General features: G+C 40.4%; 1 protein-coding gene across 11 annotated transcripts in view; it reads right to left on the reverse strand.

Moving 5' to 3' along the window:
* The window catches only part of atxn1a (ataxin 1a), a 346,456-nt gene that overhangs the window by 173,133 nt on the left and 145,725 nt on the right, over positions 1 to 27,598 (reverse strand). For 9 of the 11 annotated variants that reach the window (XM_048555139.2, XM_048555149.2, XM_048555131.2 and 6 more), the window contains one exon: positions 12,654 to 12,727. The gene's annotated coding sequence lies outside the window, so the exon portion shown is untranslated. Of the gene's footprint in view, positions 1 to 12,653; positions 12,728 to 13,174; positions 13,713 to 27,598 lie in introns of those variants that run through there. The other 2 variants (XM_048555165.2, XM_048555157.2) reach the window with 1 other exon arrangement.

Genomic DNA, 27,598 nt, shown 5'->3' on the forward strand with positions numbered 1-27,598 from the left:
ATCATAATTATGTTATGAAGCATATTATACCCTAGATCTCGACTAAATAGAAATATTAACTTTATCCTGAAAATGTGACAATAAATAAGCAAAGAGAGATAATTATATTATGATAAGAACAGTGGACTAGTAATCCAGAAGGCTAATGCTACGGGAGCATGGGTTCAGACCTCACTAGCTGGTCAAATTTAACTCATGCAGACTTGAGAATTGAATGGTCTTTTCCCATGCTATAACAATTCTGCGATTCTACAAAGAACATTCATACCACTTGCTCCATCATCTTACTCCTCTGTCTTCAGAAAGACAAACTTCATGCTCTTGAATACTTTGAGCTTGTGCACAGATCTTTTTTGCTGCTTATAACTGTTATGATTTTATTTCATGCAATGAAAGACAGGTGTCTATTTCTTATCCAGCAATTTTATGGATTCTGCCCTTCACCAGTTTAACCCTCATTTCAGTAGTTACTGCAGGGTAGAAGGGGAATATCCAAGTGTTTAAAAAAAAGTCCCTGGGTACTTAGATTCTGTTATCAAGTGCACGTAAAGTTCATGATATTCAAGAATATTTCCTTATTTGATTACTAACTGTTAAGCTTTTTAAAATTAAATGACACTATTGTACTGGAATCTAATGCAAAATGTTCACATCCATCAGTGCAACACGACATTATTCTTCACATTTTGAAAAGCTTAACAGAGGTGTGTATGGACAGGAACAAAGCTTTAAGGGTGGCAGCAAGATTCAAAAGATTGTCTGAATGGTCTGCGCTCTCCATGGGTTGACAAATCAAACATGAAGGAGTTTACAGTTAAATTACATCCCTCTTCTCCAAAATTAAGTATATTTGACCGTTGCATTCAATTTGTGGAGCAGGAGATGACAGAATCATTTTTGCTATAGGAGATGGCTTACACCTACGCTTAAGGAAAAGTTAATCTGATCTATAACTGCTGCAGAACAAAACATCAAGGGAAAGCAAGAGAAAAATAAGCAACTTGCATTGAATGCCCACCCCAGAACTTTGATAGCTTTGCAATACCCTTCAGTAGATGTAACAATACAAAATTCAACTGTGATACTGTCCTCTGCCAGAGAGTGAATAAATTATTTGAAAACAAAATGGCAACAGATTTGGCAGACAGAGGCACAAGCACACTCCACAGAACCTTGCAGCGCCAAAGTCTACAAATGCAAAATGGGACAACAAAACTGATTGAGGAATTGACTTTGCCATTACATTGAAAAATGTTGGCAAAAAAGTCTGATCTAAAATCAGTGCATTATGTTTTGGCACAGCCTTGGCTCACTGTTACCAACTTTACTTGAGAGTTAGAAGGTAGTGGGATCAAGTCTCATTCCACTCACTTCTGCATTTAATCTAACTGCACAGTTCTGGTCATACTAAGTGTATGCTGACCTGTCAGAGTTGCTGTCTTTCAAATGAGATATCAATCCAAGTCCATTTATTCAAGGAGCAAATGATCCACATCATTATTTGGAGTTTATAAATGTGTTGTTCAGGTGTTCTGACTGAAACTTGTCACTCAATAAACTACTTGAAGCCATTTTGAGGTGCAACGGTAGTGTCCCTGCCTCTGAACCGAGCGACCTAGGTTCAAGTCCCACCTGCTCCAGAGGTGTATCATAATATCTCTCAACAGGATGATTAGAAAAAAGTTAAATTAAAAGAAAACAGACTATTTGGGACCATCTTCAGATGCAATGGTAGTGTCCCTGCCCCTGGACCAAGAGCCTAGGTTCAAGTCCCATTGGTGAACTGGACAGCAAAGAAGGCTACCTCAAAGTACAATGGGACCTTGATTAGACAAACCAATGGGCCTAGCATTGACAAATGGAGTTTAATTGAAATAAATGTGAGCTGCTGCATTTTGGAAAGGCAAATCAGGGCAGGACTTGTACACTTAACGGTAATGTCATGGAGAGTGTTGCTGAACAAAGAAACCTTGGAGTGCATGTTCACGGTTCTTTGAAAAGTGGAGTCACAGGTAGAAAGATAGTGAAAAAGGCATTTAGTCTGTTTGCTTTTATTGGGCAGTGCATCAAACATTGGAGTTGGAAGGTCATGTTGCAGCTGTACAGGCCATTGGTTAAGCCACTTTTGGAATGCTGCATGCAATTCTGGTTTCAGAGATAATGGGAACTGCAGATGCTGGAGAGATTTCCGGAGAGACCGCTTTCTCTGTGACTCCCTTGTTCGCTCCACACTGCCCTCCAACCCCACCACACCCGGCACCTTCCCCTGCAACCGCAGGAAATGCTACACTTGCCCCCACACCTCCTCCCTCACCCCTATCCCAGGCCCCGAGATGACATTCCACATTAAGCAGAGGTTCACCTGCACATCTGCCAATGTGGTATACTGCATCCACTGTACCCGGTGCGGCTTCCTCTACATTGGGGAAACCAAGCGGAGGCTTGGGGACCGCTTTGCAGAACACCTCCGCTCAGTTCGCAACAAACAACTGCACCTTCCAGTCGCAAACCATTTCCACTCCCCCTCCCATTCTCTAGATGACATGTCCATCATGGGCCTCCTGCACTGCCACAATGATGCCACCCGAAGGTTGCAGGAACAGCAACTCATATTCCGCCTGGGAACCCTGCAGCCATATGGTATCAATGTGGACTTCACCAGTTTCAAAATCTCCCCTTCCCCTACTGCATCCCTAAACCAGCCCAGTTCATCCCCTCCCTCCACTGCACCACACAACCAGCCCAGCTCTTCCCCCCCCCCCCCCCCACCCCACCCACTGCATCCCAAAACCAGTCCAATCTGTCTCTGCCTCCCTAACCGGTTCTTCCTCTCACCCATCCCTTCCTCTCACCCCAAGCCGCACCCCCAGCTACCTACTAGCCTCATCCCACCTCCCTGACCTGTCCGTCTTCCCTGGACTGACCTGTCCGTCTTCCCTGGACTGACCTATCTCCTCCCTACCTCCCCACCTATACTCCCTCCACCTATCTTCTTTACTCTCCATCTTCGGTCCGCCTCCCCCTCTCTCCCTATTTATTCCAGTTCCCTCTCCCCATCCCCCTCTCTGATGAAGGGTCTAGGCCTGAAACGTCAGCTTTTGTGCTCCTGAGATGCTGCTTGGCCTGCTGTGTTCATCCAGCCTCACATTTTATTATCTTGCAATTCTGGTTTCCTTGCTTTGGAAGGATGGGGTGAAACTTGAAAGGATTCAGAAAAGACTTACAAGGTTGTTGCTGGGATCGGAGCGTTTGGCCTATACGGACAGTCTGATGAATAGGCTGGTGCTATTTTCCCTGGAGCGCCAGAGGCTGAGGAGTGATCTTACAGACATGTATAAAATCAGAAGGGGAATGGATAAGGTGAATAGCCACGTTTTTTTCTTCCCAGGTAGGGGAGTCCAAAACTAGACAGCGAAGGTTTAAAGTGAAGGGGGAAGATTTAAAAGGAACCTAGGGGGCAAGATTTCCATGCACAGGATGGTGTGCACATGGAATGAGCTGCCAGAGGAAGTGGAGGAGGCTGGTACAATTGGAACATTTAAAAGGCACCTGGATGGATATATGAACAGGATCTGGAAGGATATGGTCAAATGCTGGCAAATGGAACTTGATTTATTTAGGATATCTAGTCGGCATGGATGAGGTGGACCATATATATGTTCTACAGCTCTATGGCTTTATGACTCTATACTTCAAAGACCTATGATAAATCTCCAAAAAGGCTGATTAGAAAAATAGATTAATAAAATGATTACTTGGTCACTTTTTTTGGAGCCTTGCTATGTGCAGACTTCCTGCCTATTTCTCCAGGCAACAGTAATGACTTGCAGTTCAAAAACATTAAGCTGACGGTGAAGAACTCTGGGATGTCAAGAAGATACAAGCAAGTTCTTTTTTTACTTTAAAACTTTTGGCCTTATAGAAGAAAGTATCTCCTGAAGTTGTCAATGTGAACTGCACATATTTTAGAGTTTAAAAACTGACAGTCACTAATAAATCCAAACAAATGAGGAGAAATGACTTTGTTAAATGGTGTGAATGTGGATGATAGGGAAAGCTAATTGCAAAGGTAAAATTAAGGCTAGGCTAAATAAGTACACAAAGTTTGAAAAAAATGCAAATTTACACACGCATTTCACAAATACTGAGCATCTTAAAGAGCTTTAAGGCTCAATGAGATACTTTCTGAAGTGCAGGGAACATGATATTATGAATACAAAATGCGATAACGACCAGATAATCAATTTTTGTAGCACCGAAAGATAAATATGAGCCAGGACACCAGGGAGACCTCCCTGTTCTTCTTTAAAATAGTGCCAATGAATCTTTTACATCCGTCATCATCTGTCAAATTGTTAGATTATCTTTCCTCATAAAATACATATCTTCAAAACAGATACGAATTCATACAAAAATGGTTCCCAGATATCACATGACTACTCTTCAAGTTTATCAGCTTGTATTGGAAACAAACGCTACTTAGCTCAGGAAGAAATCACTAGAAATCTTTTAAATTCTATTACTGTCACCACAAAAACAGAAAACTCTTTGACAATGCATTCTCTGGGGCCTTGAATAGCACTTCCTAGTTCACCACAACATGCCATGACTAATGGCTAAGTTAATAATACCTTAACTAAAAGGCAGCAGATTGGGTCTGTACCCCTGCCCTCAGCACCTAAATACCCAATTAGTAAAACAATTCAACAGCTTTGGAATTGCAATTTTGATTTCCAAAAACAGGCTACAAGCAACTTTTTTTGTTTGCTTCTAAGATATGAACACAGCCGGGGTCCCTAATTACCCTGAAGCTGAGTAACATGCTTGACCATTTTAGAAAGCAGTTGAGAGTCAACCACATTAATGATGGTATGGAGTCACATGTAGGCCAGGCTAAGCAACAGAGATAGATTTTCCTAAAAGGGCATTAGACTATCAGTTGAATTTTTACGACAATCAGTGATTACATTTTGCCTTTAGGCTAGCTTTCTCAATTCCAGATTTTTGCTGAAATCAACTTTAACCACCTGCCATGATAGGATGTCAATCCATGTTCTCAGCATATTAGACCCTGAGTTTCAGGATTACGAGTCAAGTGACATTACCACTGGGCAGATGTGAAAGACAATGGAGTGGATTCGCAGTCACAGGGAACAGTCAGGAATCAACCACCATTCTGATGAACTAGTCCAGGCAATCTGTAAGTTCCATGACCATAGAGTTTGTGAGGAAGAAGAAACCTTCCATCTGTCCTCTCCAAATCCTACTGACCTGTTGAGTCCATGTGTACAGGCAACAACCAAGTATTTTACTACAGAAACTATCATAGCTGATGCATTCTGACTTCCAAGCTTTCAACACCTTTATTTCAGAAAGAGAATTTTTCAATCAACTTACACGCTTGTAATGAGTTGCAAACTGATGTCACCTTTACTGTTTAAAAACCTCATTTATTCTTGTGCATTTACAACTTCTTCTGTGTTATTTATAATAAAATCTGCAAAACGTACAAATTGCCTAAATGAGCCACAAACCTGTAATCCACAAACAACTGTTAAATCCCCAGGACCTGATCAGGTGTACCCTAGAACTCTGTGGGAAGCTAGGGAAAGAGATTACTGGGTCCCTTGCTGAGACAATTGTATCATCAACAGCCACAGATGAGGTGCCAGAAAACTAAAGATTGGCTAACATTGTTCCCGCGTTTGAGAAAGTTGGTGAGGAAAAGCCAGGGAACTGTAGACTGGTAAGCCTTACATTGGTAGTGGGCAAGTTGATAGAGGGAATCCTGATGGACAGGATTTACATGTATTTGGAAAGATAAGGGCTGATTAGGGATAGTTTACATGGCTTTCTGTGGGCGAAATCATGTTGCACTAACTTCATGGGGTTTTTTGAAAAAGTAACAAATAGGATCGATGAGGGTAGAGCAATGGACGTGACCTATAGGGACTTCAGTAAGGCATTCGAAAGGTTTCTCGTGGTAGACTGGGTAACAAGGTTACATCAAACGGAAAACAGACAGAACTAGCATTATGGATAGAGAACTGGCTCAAAAGTAGAAAACATGGGGTGATGGTGGAGGGCTGCTTTTTGACAAATTTGGACAATTTTCCCCGGAGCAGGACAGTCCAAAACTAGAGATTTAAAGCATACATTTAAAAGGAGAGGAGAAAGGTATAAAAGGGACCTATTTTCACACAAAGAGTGAAGCATGTATGGAATGAGCTGCTGGAGGAAGAAGTGGAGGAGGTTGGTGCGATTACAACATTTAAAAGGCATCTGGATGGTTATACGAATAGGAAGGGTTTAGAGGGATACGGGACAAATGTTGGCAAATGGGACTAGATCTATATTGGAGATCTGGTCAGCATAGTAAAGTAAGAACAAAAGGCCTGTTTCTGTGGGAAATATTTCCATGACTCTAACTGAAGTCATGCCTGGTGTGCATTGGAGGCACTTGAGCAAGGAGGTAGCACCTAGTTTATATCTTAACTAAATAGTGGCCCTTCCAAAAGTGCAATGCTCCCTCAACTGCACCGGCATGCTTCTCAGCCTTAACTGAAGGAGAAAGAAACAAAACGGCAATGTTAAAAGAGTTGGATGAAATAAAAAAAGGAAGAGGACTTGTGTGAGCATGTATCATTTCGGTCAAATAGCCTGCTTCCATGCTACAAACTGTATATTTTCCTAAGATACAGCTCCATCAGAAGTGGAGCTTTTTGTTCTTATGATGTAAAGCTCTTGTCAAGTTCCAGAAGATCTCATGACATGATGTGGGCAAATGCAAGAAACTTAAGTTGAAACTAACATTTTTATTGTTGCTAGGTAAATATCATTAACAAATCTGGAAAATGTGGAGGTTAATACTGAAGTGGGTAAACAACTTGATTAAAACCATGTTTCAGATAGTGAAGGATATTACAAAAGCTTTCCAGTGGAGGTGAACGGTGAATGATCATGACATCTGAAACTTCACAAAATTTAAACATAAAAGTGCTTATTGTAAAATGTGGGAGAAATGGTGACCATGAAATATCAAGAACAAATGACAAAATACTTAAAATGGAGTATATATTCAGGTGACATTGACTTAATGCTGAATTGACACAAGTGGATTACTAATATATTTCTATCAATTGCACTGATATAACACAGCACAGTAAACATATGAACAGAAATATCCACGCAACTTCTCAAACTAAATCTGCTTTTCAGTTGGAGTAAACCAGCTTTGTAATTTTCAATCATTTTACCTCAATAGTATTTGGGGATGGGAGTTTCAGATTTCCACTGCCAACTGTGTGAAGGCAGGCTACATTTACAGTAGCATCTTTCAGCAACGAGGAATGTCTCAAAGTTCTTGCAATGTGAAATCTCCGATATAGTGTATGAAACAGGCAATTTTCAACAAGTTTCCACAAACTGTAATGCATAAATCCAGACAATGTTTTTGTGATAATAAACTGTGAGGCTGGATGAACACAGCAGGCCCGACGTTTCGGGCCTAGACCCTTCATCAGAGAGGGGGATGGGGTGAGGGTTCTGGAATAAATAGGGAGAGAGGGGGAGGCGGACCGAAGATGGAGAGAAAAGAAGATAGGTGGAGAGGAGAGTATAGGTGGGGAGGTAGGGAGCGGATAGGTCAGTCCAGGGAAGACAGACGGGTCAAGAAGGTGGGATGAGGTTAGTGGGTAAGAGACACACACACACACACAGACTCTGACACACACACAGACACACACGAACCATTTCCACTCCTCCTCCCATTCTTTAGATGACATGTCCATCATGGGCCTCCTGCAGTGCCACAATGATGCCACCCGAAGGTTGCAGGAACAGCAACTCATATTCCGCTTGGGAACCCTGCAGCCCAACGGTTTCAATGCGGACTTCACCAGCTTCAAAATCTCCCCTTCCCCCACCGCATCCCAAAACCAGCCCAGTTCGTCCCCTCCCCCCACTGTACCACACAACCAGCCCAGCTCTTCCCCTCCACCCACTGCATCCCAAAACCAGTCCAGCCTGTCTCTGCTTCCCTAACCTGTTCTTCCTCTCACCTATCCCTTCCTCCCACCCCAAGCCGCACCTCCATCTCCTACCTACTAACCTCATCCCACCTCCTTGACCTGTCCGTCTTCCCTGGACTGACCTATCCCCTCCCTACCTCCCCACTTATACTCTCCTCTCCACCTATCTTCTTTTCTCTCCATCTTCGGTCTGCCTCCCCCTCTCTCCCTATTTATTCCAGAACCCTCACACCATCCCCCTCTCTGCTGAAGGGTCTAGGCCCGAAACGTCAGCTTTTGTGCTCCTGAGATGCTGCTTGGCCTGCTGTGTTCATCCAGCCTCACATTTTATTATCTTGGATTCTCCAGCATCTGCAGTTCCCATTATCACCAATGTTTTTGTAATGTTTGTTGAAATATTAATATATTAGCCAGTACACCTGGAATAATCCCCTGCTCTTCTGTGAAAGTGTCTGCTGATCTGCACCTGACAGGGGGGGAATGGGATGTCGCTTAGTGCAGCATACACAAAATACCACCTCCAACAGAACACTAGAGAACAAGCCTAGATTTTTGTTCCAAAGTCTCCGAGGTGAGATATGAACTATCAACATTCTGATTTCAAAGTGAGTGTACAACTGAGCCACGGTTGGCATGCAAGACATGCTTTATAATATAAACCCTGAATGGCCTAGCTCTAACTTTAAGGTATGCCACTTCATCTTGGATTCTCTCACCAGAGTACATAGTTAAAGGATTTGATAGAGAAAAATAACTGTCTTAAATACCCTAATTAGATCACTCCTTAATACTCTATATCCAAGGGCATTAAAAAGAAGTCTGTGCAACATATCCTCATGATTTAACCCTTTTACCCCTGACATTATTCGGTTGAACCTGCACCTCACTTCCACCAATAATATTTCTTTCCTGAGGTGATGCCCAAACTGAATGGTGTTCAGGCAGAAATTTAATTAATCAAAGAAAAACTTACTATGCCAATTTCCATCAGTACTGATCAGATTCCACTAGCATTTTAAATTATTTCGCAAAGCTATACATTAACTTGAGTGATTCTTATTTGGATCCCGAACCACTAGTCTCAATTCCTGGCTAATTGTCATTTAGAAACTTGTTTGACCCATCTTGGATCAAAAAGGATGATCACTTAGTGCCAAGCACGAGGCTGCAATTGCCTCAATTTCAGCCATGATAACTGCTTTACAACTATCTGTTTCCACCTATACTTTGTACTGTATTAACTAATTTAATGTCATCGGCAAACTTGGATTTATGACTGTATTCCTTCATCCAAGTCATTTAAACAGCCAATGCCCCAGTAGAGATTCCTGAGAGAACACCACTGATTGTGGTTAATTGGAAAATATACACATTAATCCTGCTCTGTCTTCTACCACTAACCACTTTCTTACACATGCCAATTAGCTGCCTCCAATTATACATCCTACCTTTTTTTTCTGAGCAAGCCCTTATCTAGAATCTTATTGCTGTTTTAAAGAGGTAACATCCATCAACTGCCCCTTATCTAACAGTTAATGATTGCTTCAAAAACATTCAATTTGGTCCATTACATTTGACGTATCATCTACACATCCATGCTGGCTCCTCAGATCCAGTTCAGATGTCCAAGTGCTTAGTCACACTGCCCGTACTACGTTCCCCTACAACAAACATTAGACTAATAGGTATAAGAATCAAAGGAGCTTACAACATAGAAGAATGTCATTCAGTCCATTCAGCCTATGCAAACTCTATGAAGGACCAGCTGTGCTTGTTTCTACCACTTATTTTTATATGTCACCCTTCAAGTTCTTAGTCTTTCAAGTGTCCATCTGGCTTTCTTTTAAAACGTTTAATAACGTCAGGATCCACTACACTGGGGCACTCCAAGTCCTGTCAACTCAATGAAAATCTCTCATCAGCCCTTTAAATTTACAATAATTAACATCAAATATATGATCTTTCATTGATGGAATGACATATCAAAGTGGTCCCAGAGAAGCAAATAATGGATGCACAAGGATGGCATAAGATGGTCATGACAGTAGATCTCCTGGCAGGAGTAGTAACAAGCAGCAACAGCCACTTACCACAGTGAATAGTTTTTCTCCTCCTCCAAAACACAACAACTTGAAACTTAAGTTTTAGAAGCTACCTTCCTGCTATGAAGAAATTTGAACTAGAAAATTGAAACTTTCTTAAATACTGGGATAGCAATGGCTCTGTGCATTCTCAACAATTATGCAATTAATGCAATACAATTACAGAAAAGCTAAAAAAAGTTCTAATCTATTCTCAATTTAGCCAATTAAGTTTATTGTTATATATTAGACTTTGACAATATTATAGGCAGGAGTGACACAAGGCTGCCATTCAGGAATAACTCCACAAAAATAAACTTCGCCAGATGAAACATGTTTGACAGAACTTTTCCACATTTCGTAGTATTTTTCATATGGCTTGACTTTGTGGTTAAAGCAAGTGTACAATCACAGGGAGAGACACCTATTGAACCAAATTCAAACTGAAAGCAGACCAGAGAGCAGGCAAATTCACAACATCAATTAACTAAAAGTTGATGAAGCACTGAAAGATGAAGAAGCATAAAACCAATAGGTGGGTTGAAAATGGAAATGACAAAAACACATCGTAATGTGCAATGCCAAAGTTATTCAAATTTGTTCCATTTGTACAAGGTGCTTTACTGTTAAAAGTAATTGACTGTTTTGTACAGCACTGTTCTTTACCAATTGGGACAAGAACTCCACTCATTCACCACCTCAATGATCACCTTAATTACAGTGCACACATTTACATGGCATTATTTTAAAAAGAAACAAGGGGGTTCTCCCTAATGTGGCTGTTAATATTTGTCTCCCAACCAACATCATTAAAACACATTGAACAAGATCTTGCCTACACAGTGTAAATTAACTACCCTGTTTCTTACAGTGCAATGGTAATTGTAGTTCAAATGCACTTCACCATCTGGGTAATTCAGAGGTTGTGAAAGTTGCTTTACAAATTCAAGCCTTCCTTTAAATTTATTGGACCACATAATTTTACTTATTTGCACAGGCAAGCACGAACAATAATCCTTATAAAAATTTGATCAAATTCTTATGGCAGAAAGAATATACAGCTTTTCTCAAATCAGGTTATTGTTGAGTGCTTCATTGAAGAAATATATAACTCTCAAAGCATGAATGTATCTTGATAGAGTTCATCACTTCAGCTTGCAGTAATGATGCTTTCTGAAATAGTGTCCACATGCGACATTTAAAACAAACTTTGTTTATAAATTACAAAAACCTCTGGAAATTGTACTTAAAAATTTAGGCAGACATCTGGACAAGTTTCCTTATCTATAATTACTTAAACTAACCAGAATCAGAAATTTGAAAGGAACATCCATACATGAACACTTTGTCTGCAGAAATTGCACAAACTAACCTTGTGGAGATTCAATGGTATTTGAAAACAAAAATTGTTTTGATCAGTAAACATCAGATCCTTGATGACATGTTGGCACACTTTCAATCAGTTATGCATTAACAAAAAAATCTGTACAAGATACTGAAAAACATCAGCACATGTCATTTTACATATTTTGTCTTATTAAAGATCTAAATGACAGTACATGCTGATTGAGGAGACAGGACAAGCTAAACATCTCTGTTCTGCCATGCTGCTCAGAGTGACTGTTAGTCTAGTTGTTTAGCTATTTTCATTACCATCTAATATGCTTAAGAAGCTGGAAAAATAACTGTGGCACTTTAGATCATGGGAGCTCTACAATCTGGTGGGAGGATTATTTACTGGCTACTCTAGCGTTATTGGCGGAAGAGAAAGATTGTCATGATGCTGAGGCACTCTTTTAATGTAGATCGTTAATGTATAAATGATCAAGCTCAGGCAAACCAAAAATACTGTAATTCATGTTTCAGATCACCTGCAGTGTGACCTATTTTCTAGGTGATATTTAGTTCAGAACAAGTAGGAAGTATGCTAGAGTCAAAAAGTACTAGCATAAAAGAACTTGCAAACATTTTACAATGACACACTGCACTGGAATGAGGAAATATTTCATTTCTTTAAACAATTATATCTCCCAAATTTAAATTTAAACCAGTTTGTACCTATTTCAATAGTAACAGTGTATTTACGTTGAGATGCAAGTGTCAATCTTAAAAATAGATTAAGTTTTCACAATTCAAAATAGCAGTAAGCAGTAAGATTTAATGCAATAGTATCACAATATAAATGTCATTGTATGTGACAGAATACAGTAGTAAGTAATGGTCGAGTAAATAAAAATTGATACACAGCCGCACAATAGAAGTGCAAATATTTTGTATGCTGTAAAAATACCATTTAAGTCACACGAATCAATGCAAGCTCAAAAGAAAGTTAACTTTTCCCAAAAAAGTAATTACTCTACACGTCACGGAGCTAAAATAAGGTGTTATGTTCATTTTTACACAACGCTTACACATTTATAAGACGCATTAACATTCTAACGTAGGACCATAACTCACCCCCTCACAACCGTTATATCGTGTAAACCCCAATACACAAGCGCTCAGAGAATATAAATATCGACAGTCTGGATATATCCCTTACCAATCGGAACTCTCCGCACTTGTCGGTCATCTGAGCACTTCAATTCTTGAAAGAAGCAGCCGATCACCGGGAACCTACAAATACAAAAGCAGTCAAATGAAGAAAACAACAACAAAAAAAATCTACGTCTTCCGCTAAAGCTTCCCATGTTCCAGCTGTAGAGAGTAACTCCCCTCCCGGGGCCGGGGGCAAGAGTGAAGGATGGAGAGGGCCAGGCAGGCTCGGGATAACGGGGAGTCAGGAGCCATGGATACGACAGTCGGACAGCAGCAGCAACGCCGGTCCCTCAGGCTGCTCGGGGAGCTCCTTTCTCCCTCAGATTTCCTTCACTAAACGGGCATCTGACGCGGTTCAATCTAAATCCGTTAGACAGACACACTGGGTAGATAGTGATTTAAACCGTGAAATTTATTTACATTTCTGAGACAATGACCTAGCTTTAGTCCCTGGAAGGGACAGGGAGCGGAGGATAAAAAGCTGATAACAGTAAGGAGGGAGAGAGGAATTGTAAAGTTAGAAACCTGGTATATCTTTCCCTCGTCCCTTGGCCTCTGCTTCCTACTTCCCTGAGGGCCACCATCTTCCTGTGTGCGCCGGTCAATCCCGTCCGGCCGGAATCTGGGGAGCGGGAAGATGGCGGCCCGGGCTGCCCTGCTCCGTTCACACTGCCCGAGGACTCGGACAAAAGCAGCAGAATATCGGCAGAGAACAAACCCCGACCGAATGGAGCAGCAAACCCGACAAAAAAGAAGTTGACCAGAATATAAGGAACCACGGCATGGAGCAAGAGAGAAGAATCAGAACGGCATCATGCAGGGAATTAACGTGATAGAATAAGCAAGGAATCTGACTGGAGAAGACAGCAAACATCTCAGTGCAAAATATAGCCTGGTTGAAGGCAAGAAGTAGAATAACAGAACAAAAATCAAAATGTTCAACTGATGCCCAATTGATAACAAAACGGGCTCCGATCGAATGTACGATATGGAGCAGGAGAATGTTTCATGAGTCTGCTCTGCCATTAAATATAAATTATGGCTGATCTACTGCCTCAAGTCTGCTTTCCTGTCCGGTTGCCATATCCCTTGATACCACCAGAGGCCAAAACTTTGACTATAACATCTGCCCTTTGGAGTACGGAGTTCAGAGTTCAAAAGACTCACAATTCCGTCTGAGTTGTGGATTATCCACCTAATGTTCTGGATTCCCAATCAGCTAAAACATCATTTTCAGTGTCTACACTGTCAATCCCCTAAAAAAAATCTTGCACCATCACGCATCATTTTGCTGAACTCCAGAGAATATTACTCAATTTAGTCAGCTTTTCCACAGGACTCTCTCATCACAAAAATCAATCTAGTGAATCTGCTTTACTGTCTCCAATGAAAGTTTATCCTTAAATATAGGAACCCAATCTAAATGTAATAAAAGATAAGGCCATTCAACCCATCAATGAGATCATGGCTTATCTGATGCCCTCAACTTTTGCTTTTTCCCCATAAACCTTGATTCCCTTACGAATTACAAATGTGTCTATCCTCGCCTTAGTGACTGTTCCTCAACAACCACCTGTAGTAAAGAATTACACAGATGCAACAGGTAATTAGAAAGGCTCATAGAATGTTAGCCCTTATTTTAAGGGGGCTGGAGTATAAGAGTAGGGAGATCTTACTGCAACTGGACGAGATATTGGTGAGACTACATTTAGAGTACTGTCAGTAGTTTTGGTCCCCTCATTTAAGGAATGATAACATCTAATTGTTAGCAGTTTAGAGAAGGTTCACTAGGATGATCCCTGGTGTGGAGGGATTGTCATATGAGTAAAAGATAAACAGGTAAGGAGTCTACTCACTGGAGTTTAGAAGAGTGAGAGGTGATCTCATTGAAACATATACCATTCCTCAGGGCTTGACAAGGGAAATGCAGAAAGAATGTTTCCCCTTACGGCAATGTCTAGGAGCAGAGTGCATTGTCTCAAAATAAAGAGTTGCCAATTTAAGGCTGAAATGAGAAGGAATCTCTTCTCTCAAAGGGTTGCCAGTCTTTGGAACTCTTAGCCACAGAGAGCTGGAGGAGCAGAGTTCTTGAGTGTATTTAGGCTGAGATAGATAGGATCCTGATCAGTAAGGGAATCAAAGGTTATGGGGAAAGAGTAAGGAAGTCGATGTGGGGAATATCAAATCAGCTATGATCCTATTGAATGGTACAGTAGGTATGAGGGATGAAAGACCTATTCCTGTTCCTATTTCATATAGTCTTGTACCCAAGTGTTACAAAATCAAAATTTGAAATTTTACGTATTTTAAAAAATACTTACAGAACTTATTACCAAAGTGAATAGCTCACACATCTCTACGTCATACTCCAACTGCTACATTATTACCTATACGTTTAATCTTTGCAGCCTCTTTATGTCCTCCTCCATACTTCTATTTCCACTTAGTTTTATACTGTCAATAGCTTAAAGATATTACTCTCAGTGTCCTTGTCGAAGTATTTAATGTAGACTGCAAGAAGCTGATATCCCTGAACATCACTAGTCACAGCCTGTCAACTTAAAATATCCTTATACAATTCTCTATTTCCTCTCACTAACCAAGCATCTATTACAGCTAATATATGACCTCAACTCAATGCCTGTGCACTTTGAATTCTGGAAACTGTAAAATATTGCATGTATTGATGCTTCTTTATCTGTATTACTAATTACTTCCTGAAGATGTCTTAAATTTGCCAATCACCATTTCCCTTTCATAAATTGTGTGACTGAACTATGATTTTTGAAGTGTATGATTAAGGTTTCCTTCATAATGGATTCCAGCAATTTTCCTACAAATTCTTTTTTCAAAAATATTCTTTATTAATGTTTGTGTAAAAGTACATTATAGGATCAAAAAGGTCTACAACACCGAAAAAGGTCCTTCAGCCTGTGGAACGTGCATCAGTCAAAAACAACCTTCTGAAGAAGGGTCAAGACCTGAAACGTCAGCTTTCCTGCTCCTCTGATGCTGCTTGGCCTGCTGTGATTATCTAGCTCTACACCTTCTTATCTCACCTAATTATTCTAATCCTATTTTCCCGCACTTCTTCCCATAGCCATGTATGCCTTGACATCACAAGTGTACATCTAAATAGTACAAAACCTTTTCACTTGGAAAATAACAGAAAATGGCAATAAAATTGAAGTTTTTGTCTTGGCTACCTCAATGCAGTTATGATTCATGACAAGTAGGTCACACTTAACAAAATGCATTGAATTTTTTTGAAGAGGTGACTAAAATAGTTGGCAGGGAAATGTCTATGAATGTTGTTATCCAGAAGGCATTTGATAAAGTCCTACATAAGAGACTGTTAACTAACTTTCAAGTCCATGGACATTGAGGGCAAATTATTGACATGGCTGGGAAACTGGTTGAATGGCGGGTGACGGAAAGTAAGGATAATGGCTAGGTACTCAATTTAGCACAATGTGATCAGTGGGGTCCCACAAATTTTTGTGTTAGGGCCTCAATTATGCACATTTATTAACAACTTGGATAATGGCATTAAAAGTCATATCTCCAATTTTTTGATGATACAGTTAGGTGGCATTGTAAACTGTGAACAACTGCATAAAATTAAAATGAGATATTGAAAGACTAAGTGAATGAGGAAAATTGTGGCAATTGAATTCAAATGTAAACAAGTTTGCAGTCATCCATTTTGGACCAATTCAGCATAGGTAAGGGTACTTTCTAGATAGTATGAAATTAGATACAATGGATTTCTAAAGCGACTAAGGGGTTAAGGTATAATGACCTTTCAAATGCCACAGACAGGTACAGAAAGTAGTCAAAAGGCTAATGAAATTCTGGTCTTTATATCTAGAGGACTGCAGTATTCAGACACAGGAGTTATGCTGCAGCTACACAAAGCCCAGATTAGACCCCACTTGGAGAACTATGAGCACATCTGGACACCATAAAATGGGAAGGACGTATTGGCCTTGGAGGGAGTAGAACATAGGTCTACAAGAATTATACTTGGATTTTAAGAGTTTCAGGAGAAATTATACAAATTAGACTTGTTTCCTCTAGAATTTACAAGGTTAAGCCATAATTTGATCAAACTCTTCAAGATAATAGGAAAAGATAGTTTATCATTATCTACTCTATTTCCATTGGTTGAGAGTTCCCATGCTGATGTCTAATGTTTGCAACATTATAAGGCTTTTCTTTTAGTCTTTTACTATATTTCCAAGTAAAATGAATTTTTTTAATGGCATGTGTTTTTGTTGAGCACTTTATATATTTTTTAAATGTTTCTCACTTTCTTTACCCAATCGACAGTAGCCAGTTCTCCCACTTTAAACTTTCTAATTGGCTTTGCTTAATTGCAAGGCTATTGTCACATTCAAACTTTATCACAGTGTATCTTTTACTATGGGATTTCTAATTAAATCTGTCTCATTGCACAATATTATATTTAAATAGTTTTATCTCTAGTTGTTCTCTAAAAGATTGAAATATTCCATGAAGCTCACAGAAACATTCTACAAATTACTTTCCCATCAATCTTCACCAATTTGATTTGACCAGTGTGAATGAAAATTAAACTATATCAATTCTTATACTGTCTTTGTTATAAGCTTCAACTACAGTATTCCTTGCTAATGATCTGTCCAACTGTATATCTACTGATATAGAGTCTATAAATGACTGTCATGTCATTTTTTGACCGTTCTGTTTAGGAAACCTGGTTGGCATGGTAAGTTGCACCGGGACCTGTTTCCATGCTGTGTGACTCTATGACTTATTCTTAACCTCTCTCCATATCGATTCTATTTCCTGATTTCTGAACTAAGATTCTTTCTGAATATGGTCCTTATGTCATCCTTTGCCATGAAGGTTAATTCTCCTCCTTCTCCATTTTGTCTTTTTAAAATGTTAAGAACCTTGAAATATTTCTTCCTAAACATGATCACATTGTAACGATTGGCAGAGTTTTCCCTCACTTATGCACTTAGGCAATGAAAAGATGGAAAAGAACAGTGAGAATTTTAAAAATTGGAATCTCCAAGTCAAAAAAAATTTCCAATTTTCCCCTTAAGGTTTAAACAGCAAGTTCACAATCTAGCTATTAAGCAGCAGTAATCTTGTTTCCATGCATTTGCATCTTATTACTAGTCAACTTCATTTCTATGCAGCTCCTAATTCTCCTTTCCCAAGAAACTAAATGGTGCCAACATGAAAGTCAGAGCAGTTATTTGGCAACAGCAATTCACAGCTTGCTTCTCCAGATTTTCATCCAATTCCATCATCACAATGATTTCTTTGCACGTGTGGACATCGCCCTCTTTCAATTTTCACCTATGCAGAGCCATCAGCCTCAACACCCCAATGCTACAGTCAAGAAAGCACACCAACACCTCTACTTCCTCAGAAGTCTCAGGAAATTTGGCATGTCCACAATAACTTACAAATTTTTATAGGTGCACCATAGAAAGCATTCTATCTCAATGCATCACAACTTGGTATAGCAACTACTCTGCCCAAGATCTCAAGAAATTAGAGTGGTGAACGCGGCCCAGTACATCATGCAAACCAGCCTTCCTTCCACTGACTCCATCTACACTTCCCGCTGCTTCGAGAAAGCAACCAACATAATCAAAGACTCCTCCCACTCTGGTCACACTCTCTTCCACCTTCCATTAGTCAGAAGATGCAAAAGTTTGAAACATGTTTCAACAGATTCAAGAATACTTTCTTCCCTGCTGTTATCATACTTATGGAAAAACTTCTCATATGAGAGTTGATCTTTGCACCTTCTCTATTGCTGCAGCACTATATTCTGCTTTCTGTTCTATTTCCATGATGTACTTATGTAAGGTATAATTTGTCTCACCAGGACACAAAACACGTAACAATAATAAATCAAAGCAAATCAAATCACAGTGTCAAGGTTGACTTTGGACCAACTTTTACTGCACTTTAGCCCCTCAAAATTTCAAGTACATTTACCTACCATGCTCCATTGACATGTCTAACATCCGATGTCTGGCCTATTTTGTCACGCAAAACATTGTTGTATATTCTGGAACAGACTGGCATCCTTTGCATTGACCCCCTCATAAACAGCTGTTAAGTATACTAATAAGCACTGTCAATACAGAGCTAGACTGCATGGTTCCTGACATGTGCCTTGGACATGGCAGACAGGAATACACTGGCACACCACTTAGTGGGCAGAGTCCTGGAGGTCCTGCTGAATAGGATGGTGATGACTTGCAACTTCCTCCTTCTACAAGACCAGCAATGGAGACCACAGCCAGATCAGATCAGCCCGTTCCAAGATTGCCATCCAGGTTAAAACATTCTTAGCTGTGTGAAGGAATGCCTACCACTGTAAGAAGAAGGTTAATGTCCTCTGTGTTCTGCCAGGTAAATTCCAATATCTCTCTGATAACTCCCACTCATTCTCTGTGCTGCTGTGTCCATCTCCCATCAAGGCTCACACTCTACACCTCACTATTGCCTGCAACATCTGCCCCACTCGTTCTCAGTCAACCCACCTCCTGACACCTGCATGTCCTCTGTGCTCTATACTCACTCAGGACATTTCTGCACCTACACAAATAGCAGTGCCACCTGCTTTCATCTCCTGAAATATGTGACTCTCTCTTATTCAAGGAGGAAAACTACCCATAATAGGGCAAAAATGCAAGAAAGTTGTGTGCTATCATTCAGCTCCGTACCTTTTATGATGCAAGCATCCTGACTCTGAGCAGCCCAAGCAGGATCTGGACTGGTAAAGGAGACTGCCCTTTCTTTACTGTGCCAGGGACACCAGAGCAAAAGGATATTCCCCTTGATGACTGATGCCTACTAACAACAATAATAAGCTTCCTATCTTTGTGTTTGTGCGAAATGGCACAGCAAGATAGAAGTAGTCTGAGCCTGATCTCTGTGCCTGAGGGGGCAAAGTGCAAAAAGGCAGGGGAATGCAATACCAGACAAGGAGGCTATGAGTGTCCAAGATGTTCAAAGTGAGTGTCTGTTTTGAGACTGAACAAACAGGCCAGAGATACAGACTGGTCCAGTCTTGAGCTGGATGCACGACCCTAAGTATTAATTGCCTTTGTGACAGCGTGAAAATGATAATTCCTGGTGTAGCCCAAGGTGTATCAGTGAAGTACTGAAGCATCCTTTAAGTGGATTGGAGGTGTGCCATGATTGTTGTTAAAGGCTGGCATATATTGGATATCAATGTCTGTGGATGTGGGGTGTGAGTGGCCAATGTTCATCCAACTTGCTCCAAAAGGTTGATGCCTGGTTTTCAACATGGAGATCATTAGAGCAAGCGGTGAGCTGAATCTGATAAGTACTTGGTCTGATTTCCATGCTGAGGTTTCATGTTTTGTAATTTGTTGGAGAAGTTTGATAAGATTGGACCTTGTATATTAATGAGGTGAGTTGGATTGTCAACAAGGAGGGAATCATGCATTCGGCCCCATCAACTGGCAACTTGCTGCTGCCTGGCAGGAATCTTGCTATGTTGCATGAGTAAATGTAAAAGATCGAGCAAGATGATGTTGCATCAAGATTAACCTTACTGTACTTCTAGTCAGATTCAGATGCCATGCATCTTGCCACAGCCCACATCACTCAGACCCTTAAAAAATTTTGCTCTTTGAATTTAAAGCCTGGCTGGGAGGAATTGCATTAATCATTTATCACTGATTCAGTAATACTGAATAGTCATTTGGCATCAAACTGCAAATCATTGGTAGGTTGTTTTGTTTTCTAAGAATGAACATTAAATTTTATTGCCTCAGCAATCATGACAATTACACTGTTTGCACAAATTGCCAGTTGGTCATGTCAGATAAGCAAATATAATCAGAGGTTAACATAAAAGTTTCACCTGGGTTGCCGTTTATAAACCACATTTCATACCTGACACTTGAAGACAACCCTTCAGTGCTGTCACACTTACTCACTGTACTGTAAGCAGGTAAGGACATGGTCTGTGATGGTCAAGACTGGTTTCTTTTGGGAGCCAGTGTTATCAAGGTAGATTTACACCAGAAATTCACTCCTTCCAATGTAGCATGAGCATTTTCATTCTGCATGTCTTACTGAGACATGTAATTAGAGGCTTTGGCAAGGAGGCCATTGAACATCATTTCCACACATAACATGAAACTGCATTATGATTACTGTGAGAGCTTAGAAGTACTGGTACGGATATTGTGTTCTCTTTTCAAAATTCCACTAGTAAACTTGCAAGCCTGATATGGACACCATAGCTGTTGGAGTCCTGGTGGCATTGCTTCTCAGGCTAACACGAAGCAATCGCAAACATGGTTAGCAAACCCAGCAACAACAGTAATCTTAAGTACTTGCCACATAGCTTCTGGAAAAAGTAGTAGGTGCAGAGCCCCCATGAAGGTCAACAAACATAATGTGTTTCCAACATCTAAGGACTGGCTGTCATTTTTCTACAGTTCTTGCAAACATAATACAGGTGTACACTGAGGACGTCCAGCACCATCAGTACAGAATTGTGTTAGCTACTGAGCTTCAAAGCAAATGGGTACAGGAATTCTCCACCATCGCTGGCTTCCTCTAGGTGCAGGTTATACCTAAATTGCTTTGAGAGTGTCACAGAATCACAAAATCCCTACAATGTGGAAACAGGCCATTTGGCCCAACAAGTTCACACCAACCCTCTGAGTTTACCAACAAAAAGTATTTCTACTTCATCAATTTTCAAACGATTTGTTACTATCAAGGCTAGATTTTGTACCAGCTATCCAGGTAGCTTCAATGATATGTATGTACCTGAGAACTCACTGATTCCCATTTCCCTAAAGGTCCTCAGGCCATATAGGGATGGCCGCTGGGAGACAAGGGCTACCTCTCCAAATATAGCTGATAACACCTATTTGAAATTCTTGGTCCGAAACAGATATAACACTGCACATGCTTCCATCAGGGCCATAGGTTTCCTTAAGAAGAAGTTTTGTTGCCTGGACTTGTCCAGCAGAGTCCTGTAGTATAGCTAGAAAAGGGTTTCCACATCATTGTGACATATTGTGCCCTTGAGAGAGAATCCAAAACAGGAAATACAAAGCAATACATCACTGAGAACGAGAAGTCAGAGAAAACCTAATTAAAACGTGCTTCCAGGATGAATGAAAGAGAACAAAAAGTACTAGTTAAACTAAGCGGATCTGGTAGTATATGTGCAGTGAGGCAAAATGTTGAGATTTCAAACCCCATGGCTCTTCAGATGAGGGACAACAACTTGGATTTCTACTTTTAACATAGCAAGTGCACCAAGCATAAGGGAGGAAAAAGAAAACCCTATTCAGGTGGAATTTAGAATATTTGATCGCTTGGTTCTTGACTCTTCAGATTCTGATTCACATCGACAGTATCTTTTCTCTATGACGAGCACAGTTTGGACTTCCTTTAATTGTACAGCTTTCTGACGGTTATATGACAAGCAGGCCCTAGTTAAGGCAAAGTACATATGGATCTAGCTTTTTCTGCAAATGTTACAACGGCAGTGAGGAGACAGAGATCACTGTCCTCAGCATCGTCAATGAAGAATCTGCTACTGCTGCCAAGATCACAAGAAAGTAACTGTGACACAGGGTACAGCTTCTGATTTTAAAAAGAGAACTGTGAGCCAAAGGTGTGTTTTGTGATTAAGACATTTTATTTCAATGAGAAAACAACAAAATATAATTCACGCAAAAACCAAACAAAAACACACTTTCTGGACAGATGTTTAATTATCCATCTGACTGCATGCTTGGTGTCATCAGTTGATCCCACTTTCAAATATCTACACAGGTCCTACTTGTTCGGGAGAAATCAACAGTCAGGGATGCATGACGCTAACATTGCATGGCCAGGTAGTTTTTAAAGGCTTCAGTTAGTGTGAGATATCCAGGTGTTGTGCAATGAAGTTTCTCATCATAGCCAGCTGTTTCTGATCATCTCCTTTGACCATTGCACGGTCAATTAATCTTCAATATTTCAGAGTTTACAAAAATCATTAAATTACCCTGCAATGCTTGAGCATGTTGAAGATAGTGTTTCATTTGAAAGAACAGCACTTTGTACAGTTTTTCTTGACAGACCACTGTCCTATGAGGAAGACTGGATATGTGAACTGCCCATTGTACATCTTCCAGCCTTGAATGGCAGTAAGCTCGCTTGGCAGAATGAACTTTCACCTCTAGTGATTGCATGTATCTCTGCTGATTCAATACCGTCAAGTTACAATGATGCAAGTGTGGAATGATGTTTACAGGCCAATCCCTACCACGGTTATTGCACATTGTGTTTAGTCTCAGTGTTGCCTGTGCTAAAATGGAAACCTTAGTTCTAGTCATCAACATCATAGTTCCAGGATCCATGATGTCTGTTGGCATTTGAGTCAAGCAGTTCATACGATTATGAAGGATGTGCAATGCTTGGCCATTACAGTTGCTTTCATTCCTGAAATGCCTGAAGAGGCCATTGATCTCTCCAATTTCACCAAATCCAACAGCAATGCAGATACTATCACAGGCTTTTTATGAGTGCAAGGGGAAATATTTTCAGAATACTGCAAGAAACCTTTCAACGATGTGTTACTTGCATGAGCTCTCAGCCCTCAAAAGGCTTTTTTCTTCCTTTTCCTCCTACAATTACTACATACAGTCCCAAAATTCGCAACTGAGGGTATTGGGACCCTGCTCTTTAGTGGCCTGAAAGACATGGCTGGTCATCCCTTGGGGCTTTGCACCAAGACGGCCCAAGATTGTTGAGAATGTCCAGCCCAGTTGCAGGCTCATATCCTCAGTTAGAAATTCAGCAGGCTTTAGCTTCACAAACAGGGGAGAACTAGCGATGTGGAGCATCCTGAGACAAGGTTTGGGCAGTCCTTTGTGTGGCGCCTCTTCCCCTTAGTCCTTCTGTCCTGATACCATCTCCCTGAGAGGTAGGGTACCCACAGTGAGTTCAAGATCCTTCGCGCCATCTTGCCTTACCTTGTGATGCTGAGCATCAATGGTCCAGCCATGCAGTGATTTCAAGCGATCAAATATTCTAAATTCCACATGAATATGGTTTTCTTTTTCCTCCCTTATGCTTGGTGCACTTGCTATATTAAAAGTAGAAATCCAAGTTGTTGTCCCTCATCGTAAGAATGGATCACAGATAGTTCAAAGGAGGTTTACTGGACTGATATATTGAATGAGTAGGCTGTCTCAAGAGAACAGGTTGTACTGACCAGGCTTGTTTCCATTGGAGTTTAGCAGAGTAAGAAGTGACTTCGTTGATGTTTATTACATCCTTTATGGTCTTGACAAGATTGACACGGAAAGGATGTTTCCTCTCGTGATCAATCCAGAAGTAGGCGGCACCATTTCAAAATTAGCTTCAACCCTTTCATGATAGAGAGGAGGAGAACTTTTTCTCCTAACAGCGTTGTTCAATTTTGGAAATTATTGCTTTAGAAGACAGTGGAGATGGAGGTTATTAAATATTTTTAAGCAGAGGTGGATTGATTCTGTTAGGCAGGGGAAACAAGTGCTATTGGGGGGCAGATGAGAGTGTGAAATTTGGAACACAAACAGATCACCCATGATCTGATACAATGGCAGAGCAGGCAATGAAATCCTACTGTTGAGCGAGACTTCACAAGAATTTGATTCAGCAACAGGAGTCACTGAGACCAGGGGATAGCTTTTGCCATCACAACCACATATGAGTCACCCAATTTATTTGTAATTGGTAAACTTTCCAAAATCTAGAACAGAGAGGTAAACAGCACCAATGATATCATCGATATACCAGAGAAAGAGTAGTGGCTCAGACCTCGAATCTACTTATCACCCATCTACAACTCTTTCTCTGGTACATCAATGACATCATCAGTGCTGCTTCCCTCTTTCCAGAATTGGAAAAATTTATCAATTTCACTTCCAATTTCCACCCTGCTCTCACCTTCACCTGATTCATTGGACAAGCATATGAACGTACATAGAATAGTGTAGGTTAGATGGGCTTCAGATCAGTATGACAGGTCGGCACGACATCGAGGGCCGAAGGGCCTGTAATGTTCTATGTTCTATGTTCTATATCTCTCATTTCTCTCTTCACTTCCTTGACATCTCTGTTTCCATTTCTTGGGATGGCTGCCCACCAAGATGCACTACAAACTCACCAATTCCTAAGATTACCTTTATTATACATCCTCACAATTACTTCCTGTAAAGATTCTATTCCATTCTCCCAGTTTCAAAGTTTCCATTGTATCTGTTCCAATAATGCCAACTTCTACAAGGGGCTTTCAAAATGTCCATCTTTTTCCTCAACTAAAGTTTTCCTACCACCGTGGTTCACAGGACCCTCAATCATGTCCAACCCATCTCCCAAACTTCGGCCCTTACCCCATCTCTTCCCTCCTACAACAACAACAGGGTCTCCCTAGTTCTCCCTTATCACCCCACCAGCATCCACATCCAAAGGATCATTAGCTGCCATTCCCATCAAATGCAGTGGGATGCCTGCGTTTCCTTTACCTCCCTCGTCAGCCTTCTGCAGGGACTGTTCCCTCTGGGACACCTTGCTCCACTCCGAACATCTCCCCATAATCCTATGGCACCTTCCCATGCCAATCACAGAAGGTGTAACATCTGTTTGTTTACATCCTCCGTCCTCAATATGCAAGGCCTCAGACACAAGTTCCAGGTGAAACAGTGATTTACCTGTACTTTAGTCAATCTCGTCTACTGTATTCACTAATCACAATGAGGTCAGCTCTACACTGGGAAGATGAAACACAGACTGGACAACTGCTCTGCAGAACACATATACACCTATTAATTCTCCTAGGCTGACCTTAACCCATTCCTTTGTCTGCTCAACGTGTTCTCTCTTTCTGGATTCCATCTCCACCCATCATTTATTCCTTCTGCCACCTCCTCCACCCATGTTCAGCACATATACCAACCTTTTCCTGTTACAATCAATTCTGCAGAAGGGTACTGGACCCAAAATGTTGACTCTGTTTACTCTCCACAGATGCTGCAAGACCTATTGATTTTTTCCAGCAATTTCTGTTTGTGTTTCTGATTGTTCCGCAATAGATACTTCATTGGCCCTACTCTCGGTAGAGGTAACCTTTACGTAATCATAACTTAGAATGCAGATTGTTTACTTTTTCATTTCAATGATCCAGAAGCATGAGGAGCAAATGTACCTCCACCAAAGGGATCAGGAAGCTTAGTGCAAATTTAGAGATTGCATCTGAGGCACAATGGTTGATCTGGCTTAGTGTTACACTAGGTGGCGCCTTTATCCTATCAGCATTTGAAGAAGTTTAAATGTTCTAAAACATTTAATTCCAGCATGATGGTATAGGATATATGTCATGAGATCTGTAATGCAATAACCTATTTCCCTAAATTGGATCTGTTTACTGTGCTAAAGGGCATCTTCAGATTTTGATTTTAAATGGAGCAAAAGTTAAGAATGTAAATAGGAACCTAATGGTTATACTAGGATAATTGTGATAAATTAAACAGAAAATATAACAAAAGCGTAATGAAGCATTTGTAGCCTTACAGAAAAGTCTCATAACACAATAATTAAAGAAATGGTATAACTTTCCACTATAACGTGACAACTAATAACAATCTCATCAAAAGAATGGGCAACGTGGTAGTTCAATGGTTAGCACTGCTACCTCACAGTGCCATGGACCTGTCTTCGATCCACCCTCGGGTTACTGTCTGTGCTGAGTTTGCACATCCCAATATAAAATAATGTGACAACTAATAACAATCTGCATGAGGTTTCCTCCCACAGATGCGCAGTTTTGGTAGATTTGCCATGCTAAGTTGCCCATGGTGTCCAGGGATGCGGTAGTTCAGTGAATGGGAAATGCAGGGTTAGAGGGATAGAGTAGGGAGAGGGGATGGGTCTGGGTTCAGAGGGTTGGTGTGGATTCAATGTGCCAAACGGCCTGCTTCCACACTGTAGATATTCTTCTGAATTGTAATGGCATGCTCACTGACAGAAAGTACCAACTTCTCAGAAGAGTTAAGTTTAAATCTGAAACCGACATTATCAATTGTTCAAAACACGTGCCCTTTTCATCATCTTAACAATTCCATTGGATCCTACTTTGAATGTTCTTCATAATTTGGATTTGCCGTAGAAATTCTCAGGAATCTGATACAAATAATTATCTGTAACTACCGCATTATAACTGCAAATCTGATGATGTGAACAGTTGAAAATAGTAATGACCACTAAACAGCAAAACTCTGTCCCAAAAACAAAAGCATGTTGGAAAACAGCAGTCAAATAATATCTATTAGAAACCAAGCTAATACCGTGAAATGATTTGAGATTGTTTGAGGTGAGTTAAGAAGCTACTTAAGATTCATTTGCACAATTTATGATGTGATTTATATCCAGGATTGAGATTACCATTTTAAGACTCCTAGGTGTCTATTGTTCTCTATGCAAATTATAATCCTCCACTAAATAATGACTGTTCAAATGAGCATCATCATAAAAAAAAGGCAACAGCTAATAACAGTTCCTGCAAATAATTATAAGTAACTCCAGTGATATTACCTGACAATTGCTGGTTGTCTTCAGAAGATCGTTTAACAGCCAAACATTTGACTTTTAAAAAAATTAGCCGATTATTTTTGCTGATGGCATGCCAGGATTTGTTGTCTATCTCTATGTGAAGCCTCGGTATTTACATTGTTTGTCCAAATAAGATTTTGTCTAAGGTGGTCCCCAGCTTATTGGGGGATTCAGCAAAGGTAATGCTGTCAAATGTGAAGGTAAGGTTTTACCTTATCAGAGATTGTTATTTCCCAGCACTTTGTGGCACAAATCTTGCGTGCTACTAATTAACTCAAACCTGAATGCTATCCAGGCCTT

The sequence above is a fragment of the Stegostoma tigrinum genome, chromosome 2 (genome assembly GCF_030684315.1).
Source record: "Stegostoma tigrinum isolate sSteTig4 chromosome 2, sSteTig4.hap1, whole genome shotgun sequence".
Lineage (NCBI taxonomy): Eukaryota > Metazoa > Chordata > Chondrichthyes > Orectolobiformes > Stegostomatidae > Stegostoma > Stegostoma tigrinum.